Source organism: Bombina bombina, chromosome 3 (assembly GCF_027579735.1).
Source record: "Bombina bombina isolate aBomBom1 chromosome 3, aBomBom1.pri, whole genome shotgun sequence".
Classification (NCBI taxonomy): Eukaryota; Metazoa; Chordata; class Amphibia; order Anura; family Bombinatoridae; genus Bombina; species Bombina bombina.
In genome coordinates, this window is record NC_069501.1 from 1,294,682,711 (window position 1) to 1,294,702,601 (window position 19,891).

The 19,891-nt window shown below is 47.3% G+C and overlaps 1 protein-coding gene across 1 annotated transcript in view; it reads right to left on the minus strand.

Moving 5' to 3' along the window:
* Positions 1–19,891, minus strand: part of ALDH3B1 (aldehyde dehydrogenase 3 family member B1) — a 280,384-nt gene that overhangs the window by 63,031 nt on the left and 197,462 nt on the right. The window lies entirely within an intron of this gene.

Below are 19,891 nucleotides of genomic sequence, written 5' to 3' on the forward strand. Positions count from 1 at the left end.
CCAGGGAACAACGTCCTGCATAGGGAATCAGCAATTCACAAACCAGCCAGTTTTCAGGTTTAAACAGAATATCTGCTTTATTTGAAGGCAGCACACAGATTTATACACCCTCGCTTCAGGTTACAAAGGGCATTGGTTTAACAGTAAAGCAAACATATGAACAATGCATCAAACAATTGTCTATTCACAGGTAAAACAGATTAACATATTAAGTTAATTAACTAGGGAAGAACGTTTACTCAGACAATCTGATGTTGGGCAGTCTAGTTAACATAATCACACAAGGACACAATCAGTTTACCCAGACAGACTCCTGAGACACAATCAGATCTTAAACATACATAGAATACATCTTATTACAGAATATAGGAACAGTTCTTATTAGCTATAAAGTCTTTTATGCCCACTTTGCTTATAGAGTCACAATTGCTCCCACAAGGGGCACTCACACCCTGTACCCATCCTGTATTTATGGATACAGGGTGACATAGACATAAGACAGAGGTATGAAAGTACATGGGGTGTCCAGCATATAAAATTCCATATTTCCATGCAGTCTCTGGGTATCCTTAAGCCCATGTACCTCCAGCCCAAAGAATGTTCCATAACAGGCCCTCCAATGTACAGTGGCGAGATTGGTTTTGTCACATCTCTCCCCTTTTCCAAACAGACTAACAGGGTATCTGACCTCCTGCCGGTCAGTGCCCTGGTTAGTCCAGCAACCCACCCATAAAACACAATTAGTAGTACAGCCCACCCACAATAAATGGTTACTACACCTGAGTACGGGGAAAACTTGTCCATGTCCAGGTGCCTCACCACAGCTGTGTGGGGGACTGGTACGCTGAATTGGTGGGTTGCGAGGTGGGCAGAGACCAGCTGTACTCTGCCCGGGTGCCAGCACTACCATGGAAGTAGCCTGGTGGGAGCCTGGTTGCTGGAGGGGAAGACCGACTGTCTCCCCTTCGGATACATAGCTGTGCTGCTGGAGGGGGAGACCAATCGTCTCCCCTTTGGCTAAACAGCCGTGTTGCTGGGGGACAGGACCATCAAACTCCTCTCCCTCTGGTTTGTCATGCTCGGCTGTCCAGGGTATATACTGTGGCATATACCACCAGAGCGCCTGGTAGGCATGTCAGTTTGCTGGGACAATCCATCTGTATTCCCGTTATGAGAGAGAATTCCTGTCCATACAAACAAGGGTTCAAATTCCTCAGTGCCCAGACCAGGGCCAAACAGTCCTTCAAAATCCCATCAGCTTCTTTACGAGTTTTCTGTACCTGCTCTTTATAGGTATCCACAATCCCTTCATACTGACATAGGGTGCCCTTGAGTTGCTGCACCTCACTATGAGCCAGCGTCAGCTTCTCCTCCAGTGTCACTAAGTTTGTCTTTAATGTTTCATGTTCCACTCTCAAGCTGGTGTTTTCTGCAGTCTGTCGGTGCAGCTTGTCTAGCAGAGATTCACGTTCTAAACGTGCTTTTTCCTCTGCGCTCCTCTTCTCCTTCATCAGAGCATTTTAACGGGACTTCCACGTATCAATAGCGGATAGAGATTTACTGAGCTCAGCATCCTGGGGCTTAGCAGCAGGGGGGTCAGTCTCTGCTGCACGGATCTGAGCACGGGTAGTCACAGGGTTAACATCAGCGGGACCCATGGGAGCATAGGCAGAAACAAGGGGAGCCAAGTCATTTCCAAGAAGAACATCAGCAGGTAAGTCCTTCTTGACCCCCACATTCACAGGTCTAGCGCCCACTCCCCAATCCAAATGTACCCTGGCAACAGGTAGGCTGAACACATCGCCCCCTGCTACCCTCACAGCCACAGTGTCTCCAGTGTACTGTTTCTCAGACACCAAGTTCTTTTGAAGCAAGGTCATGGTAGCACCAGTATCCCGTAGACCACTGACCTTCTTCCCATTCACTTTAACCAGTTGCCGGTTATTCCGGTGGGCAGCTTGCACAAGGTCTGTCTCATGTAGGATGCTCCAGCATTCTTGCGCCTCTACGTAGCGGGCCGCAGGCTGAGGATTACGTGGGATTCCGCCTGTTACGGTTACCCTTAGTCTCGCTGAGAGATGGACCGCTTAGTAGCCTGGATCCCTATTGCTAAAGAGGGGAGAAGCTGCTTTCCATAGTATTCTATATGAGTCTCGCAAATATAGAATAATCTCCCTTAGCTGCAGTACAGCTAGGATACCCTTCTGCCCACAAAAACGAGTCAACGCTGCGATTGAGGGTCAAAACAAGAACTCAGGACTGGGATGCCCAGCCTGCTTTTTATTAAGGTTACATGCACACAGGGCACTCCCAGGGGGAGAGGGGGGGAAGCACAAAATCCCCCATCACACATTTAGATAGAGAGCACTGTCCTTTGACAGGCCACAATAGGATTACAGTACTTAAGATAACAAGTTTACAAGTTCATCTTATCAATTAGCAGTCTGGCTCCAGAGGTGATTAGACAATAGTTTCTAAAAGCTGAAAAAAAAGAGTTAACTCTTTATGAAATGAAACTTGTTACGGTTTTCTTGGAGCCCTTCTTAGGCGCTGGCTTGCTGGTTCAGGCATTGCTGCTGGGAAATAAGCTTTTCACAACAAAATAACTAATGCTTCTGTAACATTGCTCCCTTTCTGTGGAACACTCTGGCAGACACGGTCTGACCCCTTTTCGGGGCAGACTAAGGCTGTCCAGACCGCTGGTTATGCGGGGCTGAGGTCGGTTTGTCTGGACAACCCGTCGGCGTTGCCATTCTGTTTCCCAGGTCTGTAAGTAATGGTGAAATTGAAGGTTTGCAACGATAAGCTCCAACGTAATAGCCTGCCGTTATCTCCAGAGACCCGGTTCAGCCACACCAACGGGTTATGGTCGGTGACCAGAGTGAACTCCTGACCATATAAATAGGGAGTCAATTTCTTTAATGCCCACACCAAAGCCAAACACTCCTTTTCGACCGCTGCATAGCTGACTTCGCGGGGCAGGAGCTTCCGGCTGATGTAGGCAACTGGATGCTCCCCTCCATCTTCGCCTACTTGGCTGAGGACGGCTCCCAGCCCGAACATGGAAGCATCGGTATGGACGATAAAACGTTTGTTAAGGGCTGGGGCCGCCAAGACAGGAGCGTTAATTAGAGCATTTTTGAGAGCCTGGAAAGCCGTTTCACAGTGGGGAGACCACAGGACCTGTCGAGGTAAGTTCTTCTTGGTCAAGTCAGTCAGGGGTTTGGCAAGTGTGCTGTAGTCTGGTACGAACCGTCTATAGTACCCTGCCGTGCCCAGGAAGGCTAGGACCTGAGTCTTAGTGATGGGGGTGGGCCAATTGGCGACAGCTTCTATTTTGGCCGGCTCTGGTCGCTGCTTTCCACACCCCACCCGGTGACCCAGGTACTGTACCTCGGCCATCCCAAAGTGGCATTTTTCTGGCTTCAGAGTCAGGCCAGCAGCCCGGATCTGATCCAGAACCATTCCCACATGAGCTAAGTGGTCCTCCCAGGACTCACTGTGGATCGCTATGTCGTCCAGGTAGGCGCAAGCAAAACTCTGGAAGCCATCCAGGAGCCTATCCACCAAGCGCTGGAATGTAGCTGGGGCATTCTTCATCCCAAACGGCATTACCCTAAACTGATATAAGCCGAATGGGGTGACGAATGCCGACTTGGGGATAGCCTCCGGGGCCAGGGGAATCTGCCAGTAACCTTTGCAGAGGTCAATAGTGGTCAGGTAATTTCCCCTGGCTATACGATCGAGTAGCTCGTCTACCCTGGGCATAGGGTAAGCGTCCGTCACGGTATTTTCATTGAGCCTCCGATAGTCTACGCAGAACCGGGTGGTCCCATCTTTCTTGGGCACCAAGACAACTGGGGAGGCCCAGGGACTATCGGAGGGCTCAATTACCCTGAGCTGGAGCATCTCATCGATCTCCTTCTTCATTCCTGTCCTAACTGCTTCGGGGATTCGGTACGGAGCCTGGCGCAAGGGAGCTTGTCCCGGAGTATCTACCTGGTGGGTGGTTAAAGTAGTGTACCCTGGCTTCGGGGAGAAGGTGAGGTGTTTGGACTGGAGGAGTTGGTTGAGCTGCTCCCTTTCAGTGGGGCTAAGTCGGTCCCCTATCTGAACCTGAGCCACTATACCTGTGGGGAGGCTCTTTTCTAATAGGTCTGGAATGGGTAAACTGTCGGGGTCTTCCTGAGGGGAACAACATATGGCCGTCACGTTCTCTGGTCGCTCAAAATATTCCTTGAGCATGTTTACATGGAATGTCTTTCTAAGATTGTTGTCGTGGCAGCTAGCTATCACATAAGTGGTGTCTCCCCTTTTCTCTACGATCTGGTAGGGACCCTGCCAGGACGCCTGCAATTTGTCTGTCTTCACCGGCTTAAGTACTAACACCTTTTGTCCTATGGTGAAGATTCTCTTTCGGGCCCCCCGATCGTACCATACTTTCTGTCTTCTCTGGGCCAACTGGAGATTAGCCCGCACGGATTTGGCTAATTGCTCCATTCGGTCCCTGAGTTCCAGCACGTATGGCACAATTGGGACACCGTCAGCCTCCATCTCTCCCTCCCAGTGCTCCCGGATCAGGTTTAGGGGTCCCCGTACCTTTCTTCCGTAGAGCAACTCGAAGGGAGAGAACCCTGTCGTTTCCTGGGGCACCTCCCGATAAGCAAATAGGAGGTGCGGCAGGAAGCGTTCCCAGTCTCGGTATTCCTGAGTGAACGTCTTGAGCATTTGCTTGAGGGTCCCATTGAACCTCTCACACAGCCCGTTCGTCTGGGGGTGGTATGGGGAGCTTAGGAGGGACTTAATTTTGCAAACCTGCCAGAGTTGTTGGGTCAATTCAGCCGTAAATTGGGTGCCTCGGTCGGATAGGATTTCTTTTGGAAATCCTACCCGGGAGAACACCTGTACTAGTGCATTCGCTACCGTATCCGCTTGTATGTTGGATAGGGCGACAGCCTCTGGGTACCTGGTAGCGTAGTCCACTACGGTAAGAATGTATCGCTTACCGGAGGGACTAGGGGTAGCCAGTGGTCCCACTAGGTCAATAGCAACCCGGCTGAAGGGTTCCTCTACAATGGGCATATTTACTAGCTGGGCTTTAGGGTGATCGCCTCTCCTTCCTACTCGTTGACACACATCGCAGGTGTTACAGTAAGTTCTAACGTCAGCGTGCACCCCTGGCCAAAAGAACGTGTGAGTAATGCGGTGTAGGGTACGGGTAACGGCTAGGTGGCCTGCTAAGGGGATGTCGTGGCCTATTTTGAGGATTTCTTGACGGTATTTGTGGGGCACTACCAGCTGTCGCCTACGCTGTCCCCTTTTCTCTGTCCAGCGGTATAGTTTCCCTTTTTCCCATAAGAATGTTTCGTTATCTGCCCCGCCCCCTCCGGTCTCTGCTCGTTCCCGGTACTTTTGTAAGGTCGGGTCAGTCTTAGACTCTGCCTCGAAAGCATCTGGGGTGTCCCAGGGTATGGGGCCTAACCTGTCAGGCAAGGTCGGGGTAGGTCTTACCTGTGTCTCCCGCACTGGTGAAAGCTCTCGCTCCGTCCGGGCTTGGGCCCGTGTAGTCACTGGGTCCGCCTCGTTGTTGCATACTGGAGCATAGGCAGATGTCATGGGGCCCAAATCGTTGCCCAGTAGTACTTCGGCAGGTAAATTATCCATTAGGCCCACGTTCACAGCCCCCTTTCCTGCTCCCCAATCAAGATGCACTTTAGCTGTTGGAATTTTGTACACATCCCCCCCCGCCACTCTAACGGCCACAGTCTGTCCGGATCGCTTGTGCTCTGGCACCAAATGACTCTGTACCAGCGTGATAGTAGCCCCTGTGTCTCGCAATCCCTCGGTAGATCGCCCCTCGAGCCATACCCTCTGCCGATGGTGCTGGCGGTTATCTGAGGCAGCATATACAGGGTCTGCCTCGTGAAGCGGCCCCACATATCCCTCCATAGGGGCCTCTTGGTTAACACAGAGGGCCCGGGCCGGACGATAGGACCCAGAGGGGTCATTGTAATTCCTGGGTGTCTGGTGCGTATTAAGGGGGCAGCTAGCCATGAAATGCCCTGGTTGCTTGCATCGGTGGCAAGTCGGTCTGGGACGCTCAGAGCTGTTATTGGGTGTTCCTGAGTGTCGGACGGGCCCTGTGGGCACCGGGGCTCGGAATTCAGCACGAGGGGGTGCACGGTAAACCTCTCTGGGTTCGACCCGTGCTGGAGCTCGGTAGTTCATGGGTTCGTGAAGACGGGAGTCATAATGTTCATCGGCCAATTTGGCTGCTTCTTCTAAGGTAGAAGGCCGCCTGTCTCGCAGCCATTCCTTCCCTTGCTGTTCCATGCCATTATAAAAATGTTCTAAGAGAAACAATTGTAAAATTTCCTCCCCAGTCACCGCTTTACTTCCGCTCAGCCAGTGATTTGCCGCTCTCCGCATTCGGTGCGCCCATTCCATATGGGTATCGTTAGGCTTCTTTTCCGTGCCCCGAAACTGTCGGCGATACGTGTCCGGAGTTACAGCGTACCGTCGCAACAGTGTCTCCTTAACTAGCTCATACTGTGTCACTTCCTTAGCACCCAGAGTACGAAAGGCTTCCAGGGCTCGCCCGGATAGTTTCCCAGACAATATCGTGGGCCACTCTCTGTTGGGAATCTGGTGCAGGGCACATTGCCTTTCGAAGTCCGCCAAATATTCATCAATCCCTGTCTCGCTCTCTAGGAAGGGTCGAAATGCCGCATAGGGTATCTTGGGCCTCCCAGCATTTTCGACAGGGATGATTACCTGCGGGGCTTCAGCATTGCGGTGTGCGTTCGCTAGGTTGAGTTCGTGGGCTCGAGTCTCTCGTATATCCTCGTCCGCCTCCGCCATCAACTGCTGTACCAATTCCATGGAGGGGTTCGGCCCGTATAATGAGAGCCTTTCCCGAACAATCCTGGTTTTTTCGTCACTAATCGTGGTCGGTGTTTCCGCCATTGTGAAGCTCTGATCCAGTTCGGTCAATTCTGCGATCAGCTCTCTCCTCGGCCGGTTGCTGGCGTACCCCCCTCTGCTTTCAAGTAAATCCTTTAGGGTTGTACGCTTCAATTTTTCGTAAGCGCTCTCCATCTGTTCTGTACCTCTCCTAGGAAATCCAGGAAAATCCCGCCGCTGCCGCCAAATGTTACGGTTACCCTTAGTCTCGCTGAGAGATGGACCGCTTAGTAGCCTGGATCCCTATTGCTAAAGAGGGGAGAAGCTGCTTTCCATAGTATTCTATATGAGTCTCGCAAATATAGAATAATCTCCCTTAGCTGCAGTACAGCTAGGATACCCTTCTGCCCACAAAAACGAGTCAACGCTGCGATTGAGGGTCAAAACAAGAACTCAGGACTGGGATGCCCAGCCTGCTTTTTATTAAGGTTACATGCACACAGGGCACTCCCAGGGGGAGAGGGGGGGAAGCACAAAATCCCCCATCACACATTTAGATAGAGAGCACTGTCCTTTGACAGGCCACAATAGGATTACAGTACTTAAGATAACAAGTTTACAAGTTCATCTTATCAATTAGCAGTCTGGCTCCAGAGGTGATTAGACAATAGTTTCTAAAAGCTGAAAAAAAAGAGTTAACTCTTTATGAAATGAAACTTGTTACGGTTTTCTTGGAGCCCTTCTTAGGCGCTGGCTTGCTGGTTCAGGCATTGCTGCTGGGAAATAAGCTTTTCACAACAAAATAACTAATGCTTCTGTAACACCGCCGGCGGGTCTTCTCCAGGACTGCGCTTGGTTCGCTGCGTTTAGGGGACACTCTGGTCTTTTGTGCCCTAGTTGCTTACATCTAAAGCACCGAATAGGTTGTGAGTAGCCCCGCGAATTGAACAGGGCTCTCTGAGGGTAGTTCGTGGCCGGAGGCCGTGTGGTATAGCGGTGCGCCGGGGTTTGGTAACTGGCAGCTGCTGGGGTGACTGGGGGTCTGTACTCCACTCTAGCAGGGGGCTTAGTGGTAGCAATGTCCAGTTTGCGGGCATCCGTATACTCATCTGCCAAGCGAGCCGCTTCCTGCAGGGTGGAGGGTTTACGGTCCCGAACCCACTCTCGAACTCCTGCGGGTAATTTGTCGAAGCAATGTTCCAACAGGAATAGCTGCAGCACCTCTTCCCCAGATATGGCTTGGCACCCCGCTATCCAGTGAGCTGCTGTGCGGTGCACCTTACATGCCCACTCAAGGTAGGAATCTCCAGCTAATTTAACAGTGTCTCTGAACCGTCTCCGGTATGCCTCCGGTGTAACCGCATACCTGGAGAGCAGAGCCTCTTTTACAGTATTATAATCCCTGACTTCCTCATCTGGAATGGCCCGAAAAGCCTCTCTGGCCCGGCCGGATAATTTTCCAGATAATATCGTGACCCAGTCCTCTGCGGGTACCTTGTGTAGTGCACATTGCCTCTCAAAATCCGCAAGGTACCCATCAATCTCTCCTTCTGTTTCCAGGAAGTTTTTAAAAGCTGCAAAATTTACTTTTCTCTTTTCCATCTTAGTCAGTATTGTAATAATCCCCCTCTTCCTGAGGTTACTGGCTTGTGTAGTTGCTCTTCTGGGCGATAAGGTTCATTCCGTCGCTGCCACCAATGTTACGGTACCAACAGTGTACCAAGGGTTAATACCAGGGAACAACGTCCTGCATAGGGAATCAGCAATTCACAAACCAGCCAGTTTTCAGGTTTAAACAGAATATCTGCTTTATTTGAAGGCAGCACACAGATTTATACACCCTCGCTTCAGGTTACAAAGGGCATTGGTTTAACAGTAAAGCAAACATATGAACAATGCATCAAACAATTGTCTATTCACAGGTAAAACAGATTAACATATTAAGTTAATTAACTAGGGAAGAACGTTTACTCAGACAATCTGATGTTGGGCAGTCTAGTTAACATAATCACACAAGGACACAATCAGTTTACCCAGACAGACTCCTGAGACACAATCAGATCTTAAACATACATAGAATACATCTTATTACAGAATATAGGAACAGTTCTTATTAGCTATAAAGTCTTTTATGCCCACTTTGCTTATAGAGTCACAATTGCTCCCACAAGGGGCACTCACACCCTGTACCCATCCTGTATTTATGGATACAGGGTGACATAGACATAAGACAGAGGTATGAAAGTACATGGGGTGTCCAGCATATAAAATTACATATTTCCATGCAGTCTCTGGGTATCCTTAAGCCCATGTACCTCCAGCCCAAAGAATGTTCCATAACAGGCCCTCCAATGTACAGTGGCGAGATTGGTTTTGTCACAAGCTGTATCCTTATAGGAAGCACATGGTCAGCTGTAATCGCTAGTGACAGATACACGATCAGTATATTAGTATTTAGCTGTCTCTATCCTTATAGGAAGCGCATGGTCAGCTGTAATCACTAGTGACAGATACACGATCAGTATATTAGTATTTAGCTGTCTGTATCCTTATAGGAAGTGCATGGTCAGCTGTAATCACTAGTGACAGATACACAATCAGTATATCAGTATTTAGCTATCTGTATCCTTATAGGAAGCGCATGGTCAGCTGTAATCACTAGTGACAGATACACGATCAGTATATTAGTATTTAGCTATCTGTATCCTTATAGGAAGCGCATGGTCAGCTGTAATCACTAGTGACAGATACACGATCAGTATATTAGTATTTAGCTATCTGTATCCTTGTAGGAAGCGCATGGTTAGCTGTAATCGCTAGTGACAGATACACGATCAGTATATTAGTATTTAGCTGTATCCTTATAGGAAGCACATGGTCAGCTGTAATCACTAGTGACAGATACACGATCAGTATATTAGTATTTAGCTGTATCCTTATAGGAAGCGCATGGTCAGCTGTAATCACTAGTGACAGATACACGATCAGTATATTAGTATTTAGCTGTATCCTTATAGGAAGAGCATGGTCAGCTGTAATCACTAGTGACAGATACAGGATCAGTATATTAGTATTTAGCTGTCTGTATCCTTATAGGAAGCTCATGGTCAGCTGTAATCACTAGTGACAGATACACGATCAGTATATTAGTATTTAGCTGTCTGTATCTGTGACAGACCCTTCTGTCAGGACTGAAGGAGTTAATTGTGTTTAGCTAAGAAACTAATTTCTATAGACAGGTTTTCTGGCCTCAGCTATTGTGTGCTATAATTACATTTAAGTAATAAACAGGCCATTGTTTAATCACCCTCAGAGAGCAGACGCTAGGTGATAAGACAAGCCAAATGTGTTTAAGTTGTTATCTGCCTAAGTAAAGTATTTAAGTAATGTAATTCTACTGTTTCATAAAAGGGCGTCTTCCCCTTTTTATCTAAATGTACAAGAGTCTTTCAACCCCCCCATCTGGGGTCAAACCTGTATAAATACTAGGCATCTAGCCTTTAATAAATGTCATTCTGTTTAAACCTGAAAACTGGCTGGTTTGTGAATTGCTGATTTCCTATGCAGGACGTTGTTCATCTGGTATTAAACCTTGGTACACTGTTGGTACCGTAACATTGGTGGCAGCGGTGGGATGAACCTTATCGCCCAGAAGAGCAACTACACAAGCCAGTAACCTCAGGAAGAGGGGGATTATTACAATACTGACTAAGATGGAAAGACTACCAGGAACAGAAAGAACAAATGGGCCCAGCATAGCAGACAGAACCCCTGAAGAAGCAAGCTTTGATCGGGCGGTTAAAATAAGACTGGCATATTATGGCCCCAACCCATCTGCGGAAATTATCGACCGGGTCATAGCAGCTGTGGAGGCCAACCTACTTCGCCAAAGCGGCGCTGCAGCAAACCCAGTGGAAAAGAGAAAAGTAAATTTTGCAGCTTTTAAAAACTTCCTGGAAACAGAAGGAGAGATTGATGGGTACCTTGCGGATTTTGAGAGGCAATGTGCACTACACAAGGTACCCGCAGAGGACTGGGTCACGATATTATCCGGAAAATTATCCGGCCGGGCCAGTGAGGCTTTTCGGGCCATTCCAGATGAGGAAGTCGGGGATTATAATACTGTAAAAGAGGCTCTGCTCTCCAGGTATGCGGTTACACCGGAGGCATACCGGAGGCGGTTCAGAGACACTGTTAAATTAGCTGGAGATTCCTACCTTGAGTGGGCATGTAAGGTGCACCGCACAGCAGCTCACTGGATAGCGGGGTGCCAAGCCGTATCTGGGGAAGAGGTGCTGCAGCTATTCCTGTTGGAACATTGCTTCGACAAGTTACCCGCAGGCGTTCAAGAGTGGGTTCGGGACCGTAAACCCTCCACCCTGCATGAAGCGGCTCGCTTGGCAGATGAGTATACGGATGCCCGCAAACTGGACACTGCTACCACTAAGCCCCCTGCTAGAGTGGAGTACAGACCCCCAGTCACCCCAGCAGCTGCCAGTTACCAACCCCCGGCGCACCGCTATACCACACGGCATCTGGCCACGAACTACCCTCAGAGAGCCCGGTTCAATTCGCGGGGCTACTCACAACCGATTCGATGCTTTGGATGTAAGCAACTAGGGCACAAAAGACCAGAGTGTCCCCTAAATGCAGCGAACCAAGCACAGTCCTGGAGAAGACCTGCCGGCGGAATCACACGTAACCCTCAGCCTGCGGCCCGCTACGTAGAGGCGCAAGAATGCTGGAGCATCCTACATGAGGCAGACCTTGTGCAAGCTGCCCACCGGAATAACCGGCAACTGGTTAAAGTGAATGGGAAGAAGGTCAGTGGTCTACGGGATACTGGTGCTACCATGACCTTGCTTCAAAAGAACTTGGTGTCTGAGAAACAGTACACTGGAGACACTGTGGCTGTGAGGGTAGCAGGGGGCGATGTGTTCAGCCTACCTGTTGCCAGGGTACATTTGGATTGGGGAGTGGGCGCTAGACCTGTGAATGTGGGGGTCAAGAAGGACTTACCTGCTGATGTTCTTCTTGGAAATGACTTGGCTCCCCTTGTTTCTGCCTATGCTCCCATGGGTCCCGCTGATGTTAACCCTGTGACTACCCGTGCTCAGATCCGTGCAGCAGAGACTGACCCCCCTGCTGCTAAGCCCCAGGATGCTGAGCTCAGTAAATCTCTATCCGCTATTGATACGTGGAAGTCCCGTTAAAATGCTCTGATGAAGGAGAAGAGGAGCGCAGAGGAAAAAGCACGTTTAGAACGTGAATCTCTGCTAGACAAGCTGCACCGACAGACTGCAGAAAACACCAGCTTGAGAGTGGAACATGAAACATTAAAGACAAACTTAGCGACACTGGAGGAGAAGCTGACGCTGGCTCATAGTGAGGGGCTGCAACTCAAGGGCACCCTACGTCAGTATGAAGGGATTGTGGATACCTATAAAGAGCAGGTACAGAAAACTCGTAAAGAAGCTGATGGGATTTTGAAGGACTGTTTAGCCCTGGTCTGGGCACTGAGGAAGTTGAACCCTTCTTTGTATGGACAGGAATTCTCTCTCATAACGGGAATACAGATGGATTGTCCTGGCAAACTGACATGCCTACCACCTCCTAGTCCGGTCATCCCCAGGTTGACCCGCCAAAGGGTCAAGCCGGGTCTGCCGGAGTGTTCCACAAGGGGGGAGATATGTGACAGACCCTTCTGTCAGGACTGAAGGAGTTAATTGTGTTTAGCTAAGAAACTAATTTCTATAGACAGGTTTTCTGGCCTCAGCTATTGTGTGCTATAATTACATTTAAGTAATAAACAGGCCATTGTTTAATCACCCTCAGAGAGCAGACGCTAGGTGATAAGACAAGCCAAATGTGTTTAAGTTGTTATCTGCCTAAGTAAAGTATTTAAGTAATGTAATTCTACTGTTTCATAAAAGGGCGTCTTCCCCTTTTTATCTAAATGTACAAGAGTCTTTCAACCCCCCCATCTGGGGTCAAACCTGTATAAATACTAGGCATCTAGCCTTTAATAAATGTCATTCTGTTTAAACCTGAAAACTGGCTGGTTTGTGAATTGCTGATTTCCTATGCAGGACGTTGTTCATCTGTTATTAAACCTTGGTACACTGTTGGTACCGTAACAGTATCCTTATAGGAAGCGCATGGTCAGCTGTAATCACTAGTGACAGATACACGATCAGTATATTAGTATTTAGCTATCTGTATCCTTATAGGAAGCACATGGTCAGCTGTAATCACTAGTGACAGATACACGATCAGTATATTAGTATTTAGCTGTATCCTTATAGGAAGAGCATGGTCAGCTGTAATCACTAGTGACAGATACACGATCAGTATATTAGTATTTAGCTATCTGTATCCTTATAGGAAGCGCATGGTCAGCTGTAATCACTAGTGACAGATACACGATCAGTATATTAGTATTTAGCTATCTGTATCCTTATAGGAAGCGCACGGTCAGCTGTAATCACTAGTGACAGATACACGATTAGTATATTAGTATTTAGCTGTCTGTATCCTTATAGGAAGCGCATGGTCAGCTGTAATCACTAGTGACAGATACACGATCAGTATATTAGTATTTAGCTGTCTGTATCCTTATAGGAAGCGCATGGTCAGCTGTAATCATTAGTGACAGATACACGATCAGTATATTAGTATTTAGCTGTCTGTATCCTTATAGGAAGAGCACGGTCAGCTGTAATCACAAGTGACAGATACATGATCAGTATATTAGTATTTAGCTGTCTGTATCCTTATAGGAAGCGCATGGTCAGCTGTAATCACTAGTGACAGATACACGATCATTATATTAGTATTTAGCTTTATCCTTATAGGAAGCACATGGTCAGCTGTAATCACTAGTGACAGATACACGATCAGTATATTAGTATTTAGCTGTCTGTATCTTTATAGGAAGCGCATGGTCAGCTGTAATCACTAGTGACAGATACACGATCAGTATATTAGTATTTAGCTATCTGTATCCTTATAGGAAGCGCACGGTCAGCTGTAATCACTAGTGACAGATACACGATCAGTATATTAGTATTTAGCTATCTGTATCCTTATAGGAAGCGCATGGTCAGCTGTAATCACTAGTGACAGATACACGATCAGTATATTAGTATTTAGCTGTCTGTATCCTTATAGGAAGCGCACGGTCAGCTGTAATCACTAGTGACAGATACACGATCAGTATATTAGTATTTAGCTATCTGTATCCTTATAGGAAGCGCATGGTCAGCTGTAATCACTAGTGACAGATACACGATCAGTATATTAGTATTTAGCTGTATCCTTATAGGAAGCGCATGGTCAGCTGTAATCACTAGTGACAGATACACGATCAGTATATTAGTATTTAGCTGTATCCTTATAGGAAGCGCATGGTCAGCTGTAATCACTAGTGACAGATACACGATCAGTATATTAGTATTTAGCTATCTGTATCCTTATAGGAAGCACATGGTCAGCTGTAATCACTAGTGACAGATACACGATCAGTATATTAGTATTTTGCTGTCTGTATCCTTATAGGAAGAGCACGGTCAGCTGTAATCACTAATGGCAGATACACGATCAGTATATTAGTATTTAGCTATCTGTATCCTTATAGGAAGCGCATGGTCAGCTGTAATCACTAGTGACAGATACACGATCAGTATATTAGTATTTAGCTATCTGTATCCTTATAGGAAGCGCATGGTCAGCTGTAATCACTAGTGACAGATTCATGATCAGTATATTAGTATTTAGCTATCTGTATCCTTATAGGAAACGCATGGTCAGCTGTAATCACTAGTGACAGATACACGATCAGTATATTAGTATTTAGCTGTCTGTATCCTTATAGGAAGAGCACGGTCAGCTGTAATCACTAGTGACAGATACACGATCAGTATATTAGTATTTAGCTGTCTGTATCCTTATAGGAAGAGCACGGTCAGCTGTAATCACTAATGGCAGATACACGATCAGTATATTAGTATTTAGCTGTCTGTATCCTTATAGGAAGCGCATGGTCAGCTGTAATCACTAGTGACAGATACACGATCAGTATATTAGTATTTAGCTATCTGTATCCTTATAGGAAGCACATGGTCAGCTGTAATCACTAGTGACAGATACACGATCAGTATATTAGTATTTTGCTGTCTGTATCCTTATAGGAAGAGCACGGTCAGCTGTAATCACTAATGGCAGATACACGATCAGTATATTAGTATTTAGCTATCTGTATCCTTATAGGAAGCGCATGGTCAGCTGTAATCACTAGTGACAGATACACGATCAGTATATTAGTATTTAGCTATCTGTATCCTTATAGGAAGCGCATGGTCAGCTGTAATCACTAGTGACAGATTCATGATCAGTATATTAGTATTTAGCTATCTGTATCCTTATAGGAAACGCATGGTCAGCTGTAATCACTAGTGACAGATACACGATCAGTATATTAGTATTTAGCTGTCTGTATCTGTTACGGTTGCCTCCAGGCTGGCTGGAAGTTGGACCGTAGAAAAGGATGCTCCTAGCGCTCACCAAAGGAGCAGCAGCACCGTGGACACTATAACTGCTGCGTAGCCACCATAAGTAATGCGGACTCTATGAACCACCGCTGCTGGGCTGGTATCTCGCCGTCTGTTCTGCGCCCTGGACCTATGACCAGGCTCCAGTAGGTGAACCTCTTCCTTCTGTAGCAATCCCTGTAGCTAAGGGAGTATGAAGAGCATAGCAATCCCTGTAGTGATTATAAGCTGTATCCTACAAACATGAGTCAAAGCTTCAAGTTAGAGGGTCAACATAGGTCTGATGTGCTGGAGCACACAGCCTGCTTTTATTCAGGTTACATGCAAACAGGACACTCTCAGGGGGAGGCATAAAATCCCCCATCACACATTTGATATTAGATAGAGAGACACTCCCTTTGACAGGCCACAACATTTACTTCAGCAGATAACATTACACACAATAAAACAATGCAGTCCACCTTATCAATACTAGTCTGATTAGACAATGGGAAAGTTGATCACTAAACCTAATTAGAGCTAATCCCAGCAGACTTGTATTTAGAATAGGTTTCTTGAAGCTGAACAAAATTTAACTCTTAATGGCACACAATGAAACTGAACCAAGTGGGAGAAAGCCAGGGACAAGTCATTTCACAGGTCTGGGGACATAGTCTTAAAGGGGCATTGTTCATCAAAGTCACAATATGTCCCCAGATGGTTCTTAAAGGGCTACACACACCCAACAAAAGTCAATATGTCCTCAGGGGCACAATCTTCCAGGGGCCATAGTCATGTGGAAGGAGGCTGGCAAATAGGCTTCTCCAAAATCCAGGGAAGCAGGGCAATTTTTCATTTAAAGGGCAAGTTACAAACAGCAGTTTGTAACATATCTCCCCTTTTGGAGGGAGACTAACCAGGCACCTGACCTTCTGCCGGTCAGTGCCCAAGTTAGTCTCGCAACCCACCCACAAATAATCGCTAGCAGAAAAGTAGCCCCCCCACAATACGTAGTACTGGCCTGTAAGTTCCAGGTTGCAGGATGAAAGTGCAGCATCCTCGGCCTTCCTGGTGCAGCTGGGCAAATAGCTGATGGTACTTGGGGGGCAGAGGCCAGCGGCACTCTGCCCTGGTGCCAGCGCTTCTGCTGGGGTGAGGGGTTTGCAGGTCAGTTCTGTAACAAGGACAAGGTCTGTAGGGCAGAGGCCAGCAGCGCTCTGTCCTGATGCCAGCTCTTCTGCTGGGGGAATTGGGGCATAGTCCTGCCCGGTGGCAAAGGGAACGTGGGGGTCAGTGGGGGCCAACATCTCCACTGTTAACCCTGGGCCCAAGTTAGGAGTTAGCTGGGGAGGGGGAGATTGGCTTACCTCCTCCTCCTGATACTCCGGCGGCCGTTGGGAAGGGAGGTCGATGCTCTCCGCTTCCTGTGGAACATGCTGCGGCTGGGGAGAGAGACCGGTTGTCTCCTCTCCCTGGAAGGCACACTCCGGCTGGGGAGGGAGGTCGATGCTCTCCCCTCCCTGTAGCTGGGTCTGTCGCTGGGGATCTGGGCCGCCTGCCCAGCATCCCTGTAGGGCCGGTAGAGAGACTGCGGTCCCATCTCCACCTGCCTGCTGGGGGTCCTCCCAGGACCAGTCTATGAGGCCTGCTGCCTCTGGTATCTCTGGTTGGGGTTGGGGAAGGAGACCGGTTGTCTCTTCCCTCTGCACAGTATACTGCCGCTGGGGAGGGAGGTCGCTGCTCCCCTCTCCCTGTGGAACATGCTGCGGCTGGGGAGAGAGACCAGGTGTCCATACCCTCAAACTCCACAGTTGGCGCTCAAAGGCTCGTGCCGCTTTGTTCTCCGTATCCAATTCCCGGATGATGCGACTGACTACCTCCTGCACAGGGTCTGGACCATATCGGACTAGCCGCCTCTTTACCTCTGGAACGAAATCCGCGCCCTCATAGCGACGGATCCGGTTGAGGTGCTCTTCACATGGTTCTGACCAGTATCTTGTCAGCTCCATGCTGCTGTAGGTAGGGACGCTGCGCAGTGGCTAGCGTTGCCCTCAATAACTCTCCTACGATACCAGTGCTGTTGTGGTGCTGCTCCTTGCGCTAGGACGCCAATCCCACCGCTGCCGCCAAATGTTACGGTTGCCTCCAGGCTGGCTGGAAGTTGGACCGTAGAAAAGGATGCTCCTAGCGCTCACCAAAGGAGCAGCAGCACCGTGGACACTATAACTGCTGCGTAGCCACCATAAGTAATGCAGACTCTATGAACCACCGCTGCTGGGCTGGTATCTCGCCGTCTGCTCTGCGCCCTGGACCTATGACCAGGCTCCAGTAGGTGAACCTCTTCCTTCTGTAGCAATCCCTGTAGCTAAGGGAGTATGAAGAGCATAGCAATCCCTGTAGTGATTATAAGCTGTATCCTACAAACATGAGTCAAAGCTTCAAGTTAGAGGGTCAACATAGGTCTGATGTGCTGGAGCACACAGCCTGCTTTTATTCAGGTTACATGCAAACAGGACACTCTCAGGGGGAGGCATAAAATCCCCCATCACACATTTGATATTAGATAGAGAGACACTCCCTTTGACAGGCCACAACATTTACTTCAGCAGATAACATTACACACAATAAAACAATGCAGTCCACCTTATCAATACTAGTCTGATTAGACAATGGGAAAGTTGATCACTAAACCTAATTAGAGCTAATCCCAGCAGACTTGTATTTAGAATAGGTTTCTTGAAGCTGAACAAAATTTAACTCTTAATGGCACACAATGAAACTGAACCAAGTGGGAGAAAGCCAGGGACAAGTCATTTCACAGGTCTGGGGACATAGTCTTAAAGGGGCATTGTTCATCAAAGTCACAATATGTCCCCAGATGGTTCTTAAAGGGCTACACACACCCAACAAAAGTCAATATGTCCTCAGGGGCACAATCTTCCAGGGGCCATAGTCATGTGGAAGGAGGCTGGCAAATAGGCTTCTCCAAAATCCAGGGAAGCAGGGCAATTTTTCATTTAAAGGGCAAGTTACAAACAGCAGTTTGTAACAGTATCCTTATAGGAAACGCATGGTCAGCTGTAATCACTAGTGACAGATACACGATCAGTATATTAGTATTTAGCTGTCTGTATCCTTATAGGAAGCGCATGGTCAGCTGTAATCACTAGTGACAGATACACGATCAGTATATTAGTATTTAGCAGTCTGTATCCTTATAGGAAGAGCACGGTCAGCTGTAATCTCTAGTGACAGATACACGATCAGTATATCAGTATTTAGCTATCTGTATCCTTATAGGAAGCGCACGGTCAGCTGTAATCACTAGTGACAGATACAGGATCAGTATATTAGTATTTAGCTATCTGTATCCTTATAGGAAGCGCATGGTCAGCTGAAATCACTAGTGACAGATACAGGATCAGTATATTAGTATTTAGCTGTCTGTATCCTTATAGGAAGCGCATGGTCAGCTGTAATCACTAGTGACAGATACACGATCAGTATATTAGTATTTAGCTGTCTGTATCCTTATAGGAAGCGCACGGTCAGCTGTAATCACTAGTGACAGATACACGATCAGTATATTAGTATTTAGCTGTATCCTTATAGGAAACGCATGGTCAGCTGTAATCACTAGTGACAGATACACGATCAGTATATTAGTATTTAGCTGTCTGTATCCTTATAGGAAACGCATGGTCAGCTGTAATCACTAGTGACAGATACACGATCAGTATATCTTTTTTTTTTTTAAATCTTTTTTATTGGGGGTGAAGCTACAAAAAGAAAAACAATACAATACGATTCATCTCAGAAAAATACAAGTACATCTCTTTCAAATACAGAAAAAGGAAGAAAAAACTGAAATGACACGTTTCTGCGTTGCCTGACCTTTGCTTATTTTTCCAGTTATAACTGATCAATTTTACTGGAATATCTTAGCTACTCCCACCAATGCCTTTTATCTAATTTCTTACATTCGCTTTAGGAACGCTCAATCCCAATCTTTTCCGTCCGAAATATTTTGATCTGTTCCTGAACCAGTGTCTTGATTTTGCCAACTTAATCTTTATCTTGAACTAGTCTATATCCTATGTAGATACTACGTATAGTCTGTCTTAACATATAATAGAGTATACTCTGAGTTGTCTCACGAAAACTCAAAGAAAATTAGTATTGCTACCCCAGAGGGGGGGGGGGGGGACAGAGGGAGAGAGAGAAAAAAGAAAAAAAAAAAAAAACACATAACAATCCTGTCTTATTACCTGTATAACCAGTTTGGAGGTACTGAGCCATCTAAAGTTAATTCTAAAAAGGGTATCGAGTCTCGAAAGGGAGATAAGATGTGATATTGTATTGTTATAGGTTCTCCGTGGATATAGGCTTTCCACTTCTTGAAAAATATATTAATCTTTTTGTCTACCTCTTTATCCAGTCCGATTATCTCTAGGAAAATC